This window comes from Nanorana parkeri, unplaced genomic scaffold, assembly GCF_000935625.1.
Source record: "Nanorana parkeri isolate BGI_ZX_2015 unplaced genomic scaffold, ASM93562v1 scaffold37, whole genome shotgun sequence".
Taxonomy (NCBI): Eukaryota; Metazoa; Chordata; class Amphibia; order Anura; family Dicroglossidae; genus Nanorana; species Nanorana parkeri.
This window is the reverse complement of record NW_017306305.1, coordinates 2,378,924-2,390,436: the sequence shown is the minus strand read 5'-3', so window position 1 is coordinate 2,390,436 and position 11,513 is coordinate 2,378,924. Positions and strand designations below refer to the sequence as shown.

The 11,513-nt window shown below is 43.5% G+C and overlaps 1 protein-coding gene across 1 annotated transcript in view; it reads left to right on the top strand.

Moving 5' to 3' along the window:
• Nucleotides 1–4,899: 4,899 nt before the first annotated feature.
• Nucleotides 4,900–11,513, top strand: part of LOC108798345 (ubiquitin-conjugating enzyme E2 E2) — a 183,876-nt gene continuing 177,262 nt past the window's right edge. The window contains exon 1 of the mRNA XM_018570087.1: nt 4,900–4,985. The gene's annotated coding sequence lies outside the window, so the exon portion shown is untranslated. The remainder of the gene's footprint in view (nt 4,986–11,513) is intronic.

Below are 11,513 nucleotides of genomic sequence, written 5' to 3'. Positions count from 1 at the left end.
ACTGGCCACTCAGTGTATAAACTGGCCACTCAGTGTATATTTGTTTCCCAGTCCGAATGTAGGGTGTTGTAAGGTGAGGAGGGCCTTGCCCGTGAGGGCTTACAATCTAAAATTAAGAACATGTTGGCATTATTCACCCAAAACAAATGTTTACAGATATTTGCTGGGTGCACAATTTTTCAATGTAAAATCTCCCTTCAGATGAAAAAACAAACGGGAATTGAGGAGGTGGCAATATCACCTTCTGAATGCATGCAAACCGCTGCTCCATTGCATATTGCTTTTCGAGGGGAGGTGGAGGCTGCCGTCTATGTGAAAGAGGCCTTAGGCCTTATTCACATGCTGTGTTCCGGGATTTCTTGCCTAAGAACCTACAGATTCTTGTGGCAAGAATTCCAGGTGTCACAATTCAAATGAGGCCGCTGTGCCCGTTTAAGTTAATGGCAGGGTGACAGTGGATGCATTTGTCAACAACAGTCTGCATGTAAACGTACATGGCACAATTACATGCCATTGGGTATAGATGATTTCCCTGGACACATCTCTCCTAAGTCCTACCTTCCTGCTGCCAACTACTGTATTCAGCAGCCACTGCTCCCGGCACTGTTCGGCCAATAACTTTCCACCCAGCTCCTTCAACAACAGTCCATTAAAAGATCGACTTTTTGTTGAATCGGGTGGTGCTGATGGGGGCCACATACAGGTGAAACTCGAATAATTCGAATATCGTGCAAAGTTCATTTATTTCACTAATGCAACTTAAAATGTGAAACTAATATATGAGATAGACTCATTACATGCAAAGCAAGATAGTTCAAGCCGTGATTTGTCATAATTGTGATGATTATGGCTTACAGCTCATGAAAACCCCAAGAACCCCAAATACACAACCTAGAAAAAGTAGATTATTACATGCAATCAATAAAACAAGGATTATACATAGAACAATATCGGACTTCTGAAAAGTACAAGCATGCATATGTACTCAGTACTTGGTTTGGGCCCCTTTTCCAGCACTTACTGCAATTACTTTTGCACGATATTCTAATTATTCGAGTTTCACCTGTACAGCTCAAATTTTGTCTTATTCAGCAGGAATTGGCCAGGAATGGCACTTTGGTTGGCCTGCTGTATATCATCAGAAAGAAGATTCCAGTCTTGTAGGCGTAATAGCGTGGACCTTGCTTCACTGAAAGAAGGAAAACTCAGAGGTAAATTTGCCTCAATGTGCAGTTATGCCGAGCCTACTTACACTTTACAAGACATGCTCCTGTTCCCCTAACACACCTAGGCAGCACATTTGTGTTTTAGCACACACACCACAGCACGTATGTTAACAATTTGTGTTAAAATACACATCACTGTGCATTGGAAGCCTATTCAAAATAAATAAGCTAACGTGCAAAATACAACACAATAACACATATAATGTATCTCTGGGAAGGTTCTCGTTCATCCAGGTTATGGTTTATCTGTTAAAATAAATCAAAGCAACTGGACTTGTATTTTTCTTGAAGATGTTTTGCTTGTCATCCGACCAGTTTTCTCAGGGTAACACCCTGTAACGCAGTGCTACAGCTTAAAAGGGCTCTTAACCACGTCAAGCGGGCTCACATAAATACACATCACCCGCTTGAAGTGGTTATACTAAGCTGCTACAGTCATATTCTTGGTACTGTTTTAAACAGCAGGTGATTGCTGTTTCTGTACAAGCGATTCGGCGTCTGTACCTGCGCCGGATCGCTTGTATGGTATGACGCTGTGTGTCCCCCCCCCCCTCCGACGCCGCTGGCTTCCCAAGGCTCTGCTGTCCTCCTTGTGGGTCTCCCCTGATGGATCGGAGGAAGATCAGCAGGCTTCTTCTCCTTCAGACCCCTAGGTGACATTAGGGGGTCTGAAAGACCTTTGATGTCTCTATAAAGATGACCTGTCAGATCCTGCTTGCTATTACATAAGGGGCTTGTTAGCCCCCGATGAGATAGCAATAAAGTTGAGTGTAGAAAAATTCATTTTTTTTTAAAAGTCCCCCCCCCCCCCACATGAACGCACATACAATGCAAACATGTGTTGGATGCGCCTACGTGCAAAAACGAAAATTGCACCACACATGTTACATATCGCCGCGAAAGTCTGAGTGAGACCAATAATTCTAGGGCCATTAATCACTGTTTATACTAAACTGATGAGCAGTAAAAGCATTTGAAGCATTGCATATGGGAAATTTGGGGTATTGTAGTTTTTTGCTCTTTCGCGGAAGCACGCAATTTTAAGGCTTGACATGTTTAGTATCTGTTTACCCAGTGTGACCCCATCTTTTATATTTTACCAAAAAATTGGGTATTATATTCTGTTTATGTGTACTAAATTCAATTTTAGTGTATTTTATCCTAAAAATACTGTCTTGATAAACATTTGCGCACACACCGTGCAACATAAAAAATTGCAACCAGCAGCTTTTTATTCTACAGGGCCTCTGCTTTCAGAAAATATATCATTGTTTGGGGGTCTGAAGCTGTTTACTAGCCAAAAATTCAGATTTTATCATGTGTGTGCAAATGTAAAAAATTGCTCCGGTCAGCAAGTGGTTAATAATAGATTGCGCTTTATTTTAAAACAATATTGCTGCTGTATATTGTGACATACCTGGAAACTATTCCCTGAATAGACTGCCTGGAATTCATAAGGAGTGGCATAGACAAATATAGTAAAAAAAAATAATAATGTATTGGTCGGAAACCTGTACATAATTTGTTGAATGGAGACATGAGGGGAGGGGGACGCTGAAACCAGAGTGTCCATGTCCAAATTGTACAGTCCATGCCAGGTGCCTGTTCAGCCCCCGGGCTGCACAGCATCTTTGGTTGCTAGGATGCTGGTGGATGCGCAGCTGATGGCATCCTAGCAACCAATCTATTAACATTTTACAGAGCAGTAAGTACTAAATTAGACAAAGGAATGCCAGTAGACGTGGTGTATCTGGACTTTGCTAAAGCATTTGACATGGTACCCTACAAACGTTTAATCCATAAACTAAGGTCTATAGGTCTAGATGAAATTGTATGTACATGGGTGGAAAATTGGCTGCAAGAATGGACCCACAGGGTAGTGATAAATGAATGATTTGCTAATTGGGCAAGGATTAGGAGTGGGGTGCCCCAGGGTTCAGTCCTGGGACCAATCCTGTTCATCTTATTCATCCATGACATAGAGATTGGACTAAATAGCTCAATTTCGGTTTTTGCAGATGATACTAAACTCTGCAGAGCAGTACATTCCGAATAGGAGATATTCGCACTACAAAAGGACCTAAGGAAAGTTGAGGCATGGGCTACAAGATGGAAAATGCAATTTAATGTGGAAAAAAGTAAGGTTATACACTTGGGAGTAAAGAACATGTGCACAAACTACTACTTGGGGGGGTGCTACATTAGAGAAGTCAGACATAGAAAAAGACCAGGGGGTGCTCATAGGTCACAGATTTGGCAATAGTAAGCAATGCCAGGCAGCGGCCAGCAGAACTAACAAAATACTGGTGTGTATTAAAAGAGGAATTGTAGCAAGGGATCAAAGAGTAATACTTCCACTTTATAAATCATTGGTTCGGCCCCATCTTGAGTATGCGGTACAATTCTAGTCGCCGACTCTCAGGAGGGACATCCTGGAACTGGAGAGAGTTCAGAGAAGGGCTATAAAATGAATTAAGGGGATTGAAGTCCTGAGTTATGTGGACCGCATTCAAAATCTAAACTTATTCACCTTAGAAGTGAGTTAAAAAAGAAGCGGTTAAGAAGGGACCTTATTGCAGTCTTCAAAATCATCAATGGGGACCACAATACTCGGAACCAACTGTTTCATGCCAAAACTGTATTGAGAACCCTGGGACACAACAGTAGGTTAGAAGACCGGGGGTTCAGTCTTAGAATTTGCAAGGGGTATTTCACTGTGAGAGCAGTGAAAGTTTGGAATTCCCTCCCACAGGCGGTTGTATCTGTGGGTAACATTGATAAACTATTGGATGAGTTTCTTCTCTCGCAGTATCTACAGGGATATGGGAAGCTGTAGAGCCAGATAAATACACACAAAGACACACACACACATACACACTCACATACATAGGTTGAACTGGATGGAACTTGGTCTTTATTCAACCTTACATACTATGTTACTATGATGCCGTGCAGCCAACAGCTTCCAAGCAACTAAGGATGCTGTGCTCCAGACAGCATCCTAGTAACCAGTAACGCAGGGTGGCGTACACAAACATGCCCTGCTCTTTACAACACCGTGCCCAACTTGGAGCACTCTGACCTGTCTTTGTACTACAACTTAGATTTGGTCTTAAATACCTTGTTTCCTCATCTACAAAGTGGGGGGAGGGGGGGGGGGGGGGGGGTAATTATTTTTGAATGTGCAGCCATAGTGGCACATTGTGACATAGTGATAAGTGGTGCAAATAAGAATTACCTGAATCTGTAGCATGCACCAGAACTCATAACCAAACTACTGCAAGGCTTTCATGAACTAGTTGCAGGACTTTTTAAAGGTATCACACCGCCAGAAAAGTATTGCGATATTGTCAGCGCTACATAAATACCAGTAATAATAATATTAATTCACCCTCATAAAGTTCCTGAAAAGTTAACACAAAGATATTAGCTCATGAAAGCAGTTATTTTTATTTGATTCTGTGTACATTTCTTTAAATCCCTTTATTGTTCTACTATTTAACATTTTTTTCAACCATTTTACAATCCGTTCTTCTTGACGTAAACTAATATCGCCCTACGGCAAACTATCAGCATTCCCTCAGCAGAAATCTCCCTCTGCCTCTCCTACAGAGCTGGCCCCCTCATTACGCATGCGCAGGCAAGTCTCGCGTCGACAGCAATTACTGGCGAAGCGAGAGTAAGCTGCGCATGCGCCGTTGGCAGCTGGGGATGCGCCGGGAAGTCTTGCCTCCCCAGCAGTGAACGGCGGTGAGCACGGTGAGTTCCCGAGAGGTACCAGGGCACGGTGCCACTTAATGACCATAAAACGGTAACAGGAGGGCACACTGAGCTGTGTGTAGGCTCTGCTGTGCCCGATGTGCGGTCTGATCATGCAGATCGGTGTGTGATTCATCACTGTCACGTTGGATAGACACACTCATAAGTGGGGAGATGTTCCGATATGTCTAGTTCTAGAATGTGGAGAATGATCGTAGAGGTCATGATGAGATCACGCTGCCTTCCAGTCTCCTAGCTGTGCACAGGGCATGTGATGCTCCATATGTACACTGCATTTGGCTTGATGAAATGCACATTTAGTAAAATGGGACTTTTCAGGTCTGTGTGTACAATAGTTGTGGCATGTCATAGGCTGAGGACTGCTATTATGGAGCTGATCAACTTATTCCACATTCATAATAATCTGATGTGTGAGCGGCAGCTTTGATGTATGATTTGATACAGTTGCCGGTGAAGAATAGACAGGTATGGGGTCCATTGTTCATAAATCAGTCATCCAAAGTGGCAACAAAATGAGCTGCTGATGTTTTGTAAATACGCCATGGTGCATCCATCTGCGGTGTCATGTTTGTCTGATTTGATGATGAGTGTTCCTTGTGATAAACAATGTATGGTAATAACTAGACAGCGCATTGGCAACTTGTGATGGGTAGGCTTAGGGTAGCTTTAAAGGCCAACTCTGAGCTGGAGAAAAAAAAAAACCCCTGTGGCGGAAACCCCCCTGCACTACACGGGTTAAATGTTCCTGGGGGAGATGAAGAGGTGGTATTACTTACCATATCCTCGCTTCGGCAGGCTTTGGTGGTCTCCCATAATAGCATGCCATCGCACTCCAAACCAGAATCCCAATGCAGTCAAATGGGTGCTGGCGTGACTAGCGGATGGCATCGCATAAATCCAGATATGCAAGTTGTCACACCGCACACCAAGTTCAACGTGTCAAAGCGCCTTTATTTTGATGTTAAGAATACATGGTGGCACTAGTGGACTTCAATGTTTCTGAACCATCAACGGTTCCTTCATCTGGCAAATATAGTTACCAGTAACCACTATGTTTGCCTTATGAAGGAACATTTGATGGTTCTGAAACGTTGCTCTCCTGTTCTCCTTGATGCACTGAGTGGTGGAGGGTCCCTTTACGTCATTAGCCTTGCATTGGATGTGGAGGAGACAGGCATGTGACCTCGGCCAGTAGCATTTGGAGAGAAGGCTTCACGGGACCAGTTGCACAGATAAAGGGAGCCTGCTGGAGCGAGGAATAACGTGAGCATTGTATACGGGAGGTTGGCACTGCAAGGGTAGTTTTTTCTCTAAACTCCAGGCACAAAAACTTTTCTCCATAGCCATAAAGGGTATAAATCCACTTTGTGTGCGCCAAATGCCTCTGCAAATCTAGATTTTACCTTGTAATTGTAGCAGTGCCATCATCACTGTGCTGTACATACCTTGTGCAAGGAGCAACGCTGTGGGAGGGGCTCAAAAGGCCCCACCCACTTCAGGCAGACTGCAGAAATCTACAAGAGGGGGGTGGAGACAAGACCAGTCTCCCTGCACAAGGAGAGAGAGCAGCAGTCCTTGATCCAGGGAGTTTCTGCACAGAGGTAAAGATTCGCTCTGGATTAGTGCACAGATCTGGAAGGAATAACATAAACCATGCCTCTTGTGTTTACACAATATGTACTTATCCCAGATCTAGCATGATCTGGAGGTTTTGGAGGTGTTTACAAATATAAGTCCTGGTTTTGGAACAGTGCAGTGGGGGATTGTGGAGCAAAATTAGGAAAAAAATGAAAATTGACTTTTGGGTATGAGTTCAATTACCTGCTGTGTTTAACTCGGTGTGAATGGATTGGTGACAGGGTCTCTTTTAATTATTGTGTTACGCAAAATCCTGTTTGAGAGATTCAAGTGATTCATTGTCATTTGCAAAGCGTGATCAGTTCACAAACGTACAACGGGATGTGTTTGGAAACAGTAAAAGGCTGTAGCAGCTCTTGGGAAAGTCTTACATTATGCTGAAAATTGTCTGCTTTTGAGACGTAAGTTCAGATGGGTTTTGGCTCAGACTGATAGAGCCGTGTGTGTGGTACTGAGCAATGTGGACCTTCCCTAGTCATCTTTATATACCTTGCTGTAGATTGTGACCTCATTGAAGGTGGCGGTGGGTGGGTAATGCGTTTGCGCCTATTGCTTGCCTGGGGCGAAGGATGGAAAACGTTGGGCTAATGGGCATGCACATGACATTGAGAAAGGATAAGACAAGGTGGGCAAATTCATATTCAGGAGCCAATCTGTCCAATCCATGAGCCAGCAGGATTTTTTTTAGGCGACTGCTCCACTTACTACAACTAGAAGAAATTTAAAAAATGTAGGTGCCAGTTGTAATTTATTAAAGGAGCATTGTCGACCTGACATTTGGGATTTGTCCTGTCCTGGGATAAGACCTCCCTGCTGCATTGTTCCATTGAGATTAACCATCTGCTGTTCATATCAGGATAACATTTATGCCTGTATTACAGGTATAAAAATGAAACAGTGATTCTGATTGGTTGCAATGGCCCTCCGATGTGAATGCATTAACGCACAAACTTTCATACATATGATTTAAATTGAATTTTAATGTTAAATAGGCTGGCAGTGCACTTCAACTCATGAGAAAAAAATGCACTTGCCCTGTTGTGCTTTGTATGGCTCAGCAGCTCATATCATTTTACTATCTAAATGGATGGAAGCAGAACACACATATATGGACCCATTCACATGGGTGATACAGCAGCTGCTGTATGTGCTTTGCATTGCAGTGCCATTCATTGTGAATGGCACCTCAATGCACTGTATGGTAGAGTACAGCACACAACTACCTCAACACACACCACAATATACATAGCACTCTTTGTGGTGTGCTGGGTTGTATTTCTTTATCTTTGGTGATTGGGATGTCATAATGTAGCGTACGTTACCACTCAAAGTAACGTGTTAATGCACTGCAACAGCTCGCTGGAGTGTAAGCCCTCGTTCACACCTGACCATTTTGTAGCGCGTTCTACGTTCGACGAATGCTCTACAAAACGGTCAAAAATATACATTGCATTGTAGTCAATGGTCTCGTTCCCACCTTGCCGTATTTCCGCCCGTCCCTAACGCCCTACAAAACGTCCCACGCCTGAAAAGGTCCAGGTACTACTTTGGGCCGTTTTGTAGGGCGTTTTCCATTGGGATACAGCCAAGTAGCCTTCGAAATCGCGATACGGTCGCGCAACTTTTTTACCGCGAATCGCGGTAAAAAAAAATGCGCGACAGACACGCATATTCAATACGCCAAGGTGTGAACCCAGCCTAAATCAGCTCTACCCCATGAGTTGCTGTGCATTTCATGACATGCATAGATGTGAAGGTGGCCTTACTGCCCACAGCCTGGCATTTCAGGAAACTTATCGCATTGTCTACAGCCAGGTTAAACATATAATGCAAGAAAAGGAGAGAGCTAAGTGCTTGGAGGGAGAAGGTGATTGAGAAGCAGCTTTAGGCGAGTTCACACCTAGGCGATTGAGCTGAGTACGTTTTTGTTTGCTCGATTTTTGCTCTGAAAACGGAACAGTTTTTACTGCATAGAGATGTCTTTGGGATCCATACCGTCCGACAACCGGCCAACAATGGCTTCTGCACCTTTTTGCGCAACAGGCGATTTCTACCGCGTGACAAATCCCAAAGGTGTGAACAGCTTCCATAGACTTGAATGCAAACCTCTGTTGAGTGCGATATCGCGCAGCTAAATCCGCACAATAAATTGCCTACGTGTGAACCTAGTCTTAAGGGCCGGTGCACACTTGGGCGATCTGTGACTGCGCGGCAATCGTGCACGATACCGCGCGGTCACGGATTCGCCCATCACTGACGATCGCGCTTTGGGTGCCACGATTTTCTAATGGCACCCCAGTAGTGCTGGGCAGAGCACGCGGTTTTCCGCCTGTGCATCCGAACGCGATCGCGCGTCGTGTATCGCAAAAAAAGTTACATTTACCTTTTTTCTGCGATTGCTGCGCGGATGTACCCCATTGAAATCAATGGGGCCACGCAGAAATCGCTGTCTGCAATTGTGCATGACCGCGCAATCCCGGGTCCCGCATCCTGGATCACTTAGGTCTGCAGCAGCCCTAATATGTGCTGATGGTGTTGGCGTGAACAGTGATGTCATAAAGAAAAAAATAAATACATTTGTGTGTGGGCAGCAGAGAGGCTTAGTAGTTAGAACTTCTCCCTTGCAGCACTCAGGGTCCCTGGTTCAAATCCCAGTCAGCACTCTATCTGCATGGAGTTTGCATTTTCTACCTGTGCTTGCATGGGTTTCCTCCCACACTCCAAATACATTCTGGAAGGTACATTGGATCTGTATGTGTGTGCGATAGGGACCTTAAGCTCCTTGAGGGCAGAGACTGATGTGTAGTATGTAAAGCGCTGCCTAATTGTCAGCACTATATAAATACCTGCAGTAGTAGTAGTAATAATGATGATAATAAAATCAGAACAAAGATGTTAAAAGGAGAAAATAACAGAGCAAACTCCAAGTGAAAGATAGTAGTAAGCTAAATCTATAAAGCCTGATGATGCTGAGTAGAAGTATAGTGAGGGACAATAGGCCAGTAGCAACAAAATGTTAAAGAGGAACTTCACCCCGGAGTTCTGCTTTAAAATACTGTGTAGTTGGCCAATATACACAATTCAAAAGCTTTTTCTTCTTTTTAACATAATAGAGCCATACCTAAAAACATTGTGAGTAAACTTCTCCTATGTCAGATGATGTGATATTGCTATTTGTGTTTTTGGAATGTGACCTGGAGCAATACCTGTGAACCGAAGGCTACAATTTATAACCCTTTTCCCCATAGCTGAGGGGAAGGCTGCCCATACATTGCTTTTCACAGCATAACATTTGACAGTTCAATAAACAGGAATGATAATTGACGCTTTCCACTAAGCAAAACATTTTCTTTTCGACCTGTGACTATAACAGGTGTCAGCCAAAACGATGTGCAGCTGGTTGGACAATCCCTCTCTGCAGACAGTCCTCCCAGACCATTGGCTGACAGTCCAGTCTTTAAACACTTTAACAACAGCTGCTCTTAAACATTTAACGAATTCTGCTGTTTTGCTGATACTCGCTCCATGGCTCCGAGCGCCAACAATCATCCCACGTTCAAAGGCTGTTAAATCGCGTTGTTTACCCATATCTTCAGAAAAAACATCACTTCTACTGTCGTGGTAAACAACTTGCGTCCCTATTTATAATGGTCTGGCCCTCTAGCAACTTCAGCGTGAAATTATAGCTAATTATAGCTAATTTGCCTACAAACGTCAGGTGGTCATAATAATCTGGCCACTCAGAGTGTACACTATATGGCCAAACATTTCTGATCACATTTCTGACATATACTAGCGTCCTCCTGGGACCCAAAGCTCAGTATATCGTGAGTTATTACTCGCGATATACTGAAAGCACTTCACCTGGGACGGATCCAGACTATACCAGCGGGGAACAGTAACTGACAGTCATCACTCTCTGCAGGGTGATGATCGAAAAGTGAGCGAGCAACGGTATGTGTTCTGTCACTCCCCGATCTATAAAGCCAACGTGTGACAGTTTCAGTGTCACACATCGGCTTGAACTATGAGATAGAATGAAAATCACTCACCTCATAGTTCTCCTTTAATGGCTAGTTTGCTGAAACAAGTCATTTGTCAATACTTAGTAAATTAACTCTTATTCTTACCTGGTAATACAGGGCTGGATACATCCCAGGAGCCAGGTGGACAATGCTCCTTAAAATTTTGAGCTTTTCTCTAGTTATTGTCAATGGAGCTGACTCTGAAAAAAAAAGTTTGGCCGACTCCTGAATTCATAGTTACATAGTTACATAGTATTTGAGGTTGAATAAAGACATTAGTCCATCAAGTCCAACCTATTAGGATCTCATTCTAGGAGTACCTGTACCCCTGTATATTACGGTCCCTTAAGAAATCGTCCAAAAGTTTCTTGAACAATTCCACATTATTTGCTGAAATCACTGTCTGTGGCAGTGAGTTCCAGACCCTAACTGATCTTACTGTGAAGAACCCCCTTCGCCCCTTGTGCTGGAATTTTTTTTCCACCAATTTTAGGTGATGGCCTCTAGTTTTTGTAACGGAGTTAATTTTAAACAGTTTATCGCTAATGTTGCTACCACCATTAAACATTTTGTACATGGAAATCATATCCCCCCTTAATCTCCTCACCTCTAATGTGAACATGTTTAAATTTAGTAGCCTTGTCTCGTAGCTCTGGTCCTCCATACCCCTAATTAGTTTGGTTGCCCTTCGCTGGACTTTTTCCAACTCAAGGACATCTTTTCTTAGTACTGGTGACCAGAACTGGACCGCGTACTCCAGATGAGGTCGAACCAATGATCTATAAAGTGGCAAAATTATAGACTTGTCCCTGCAATACATCCCCTTTTTAATACAGGACAAGAC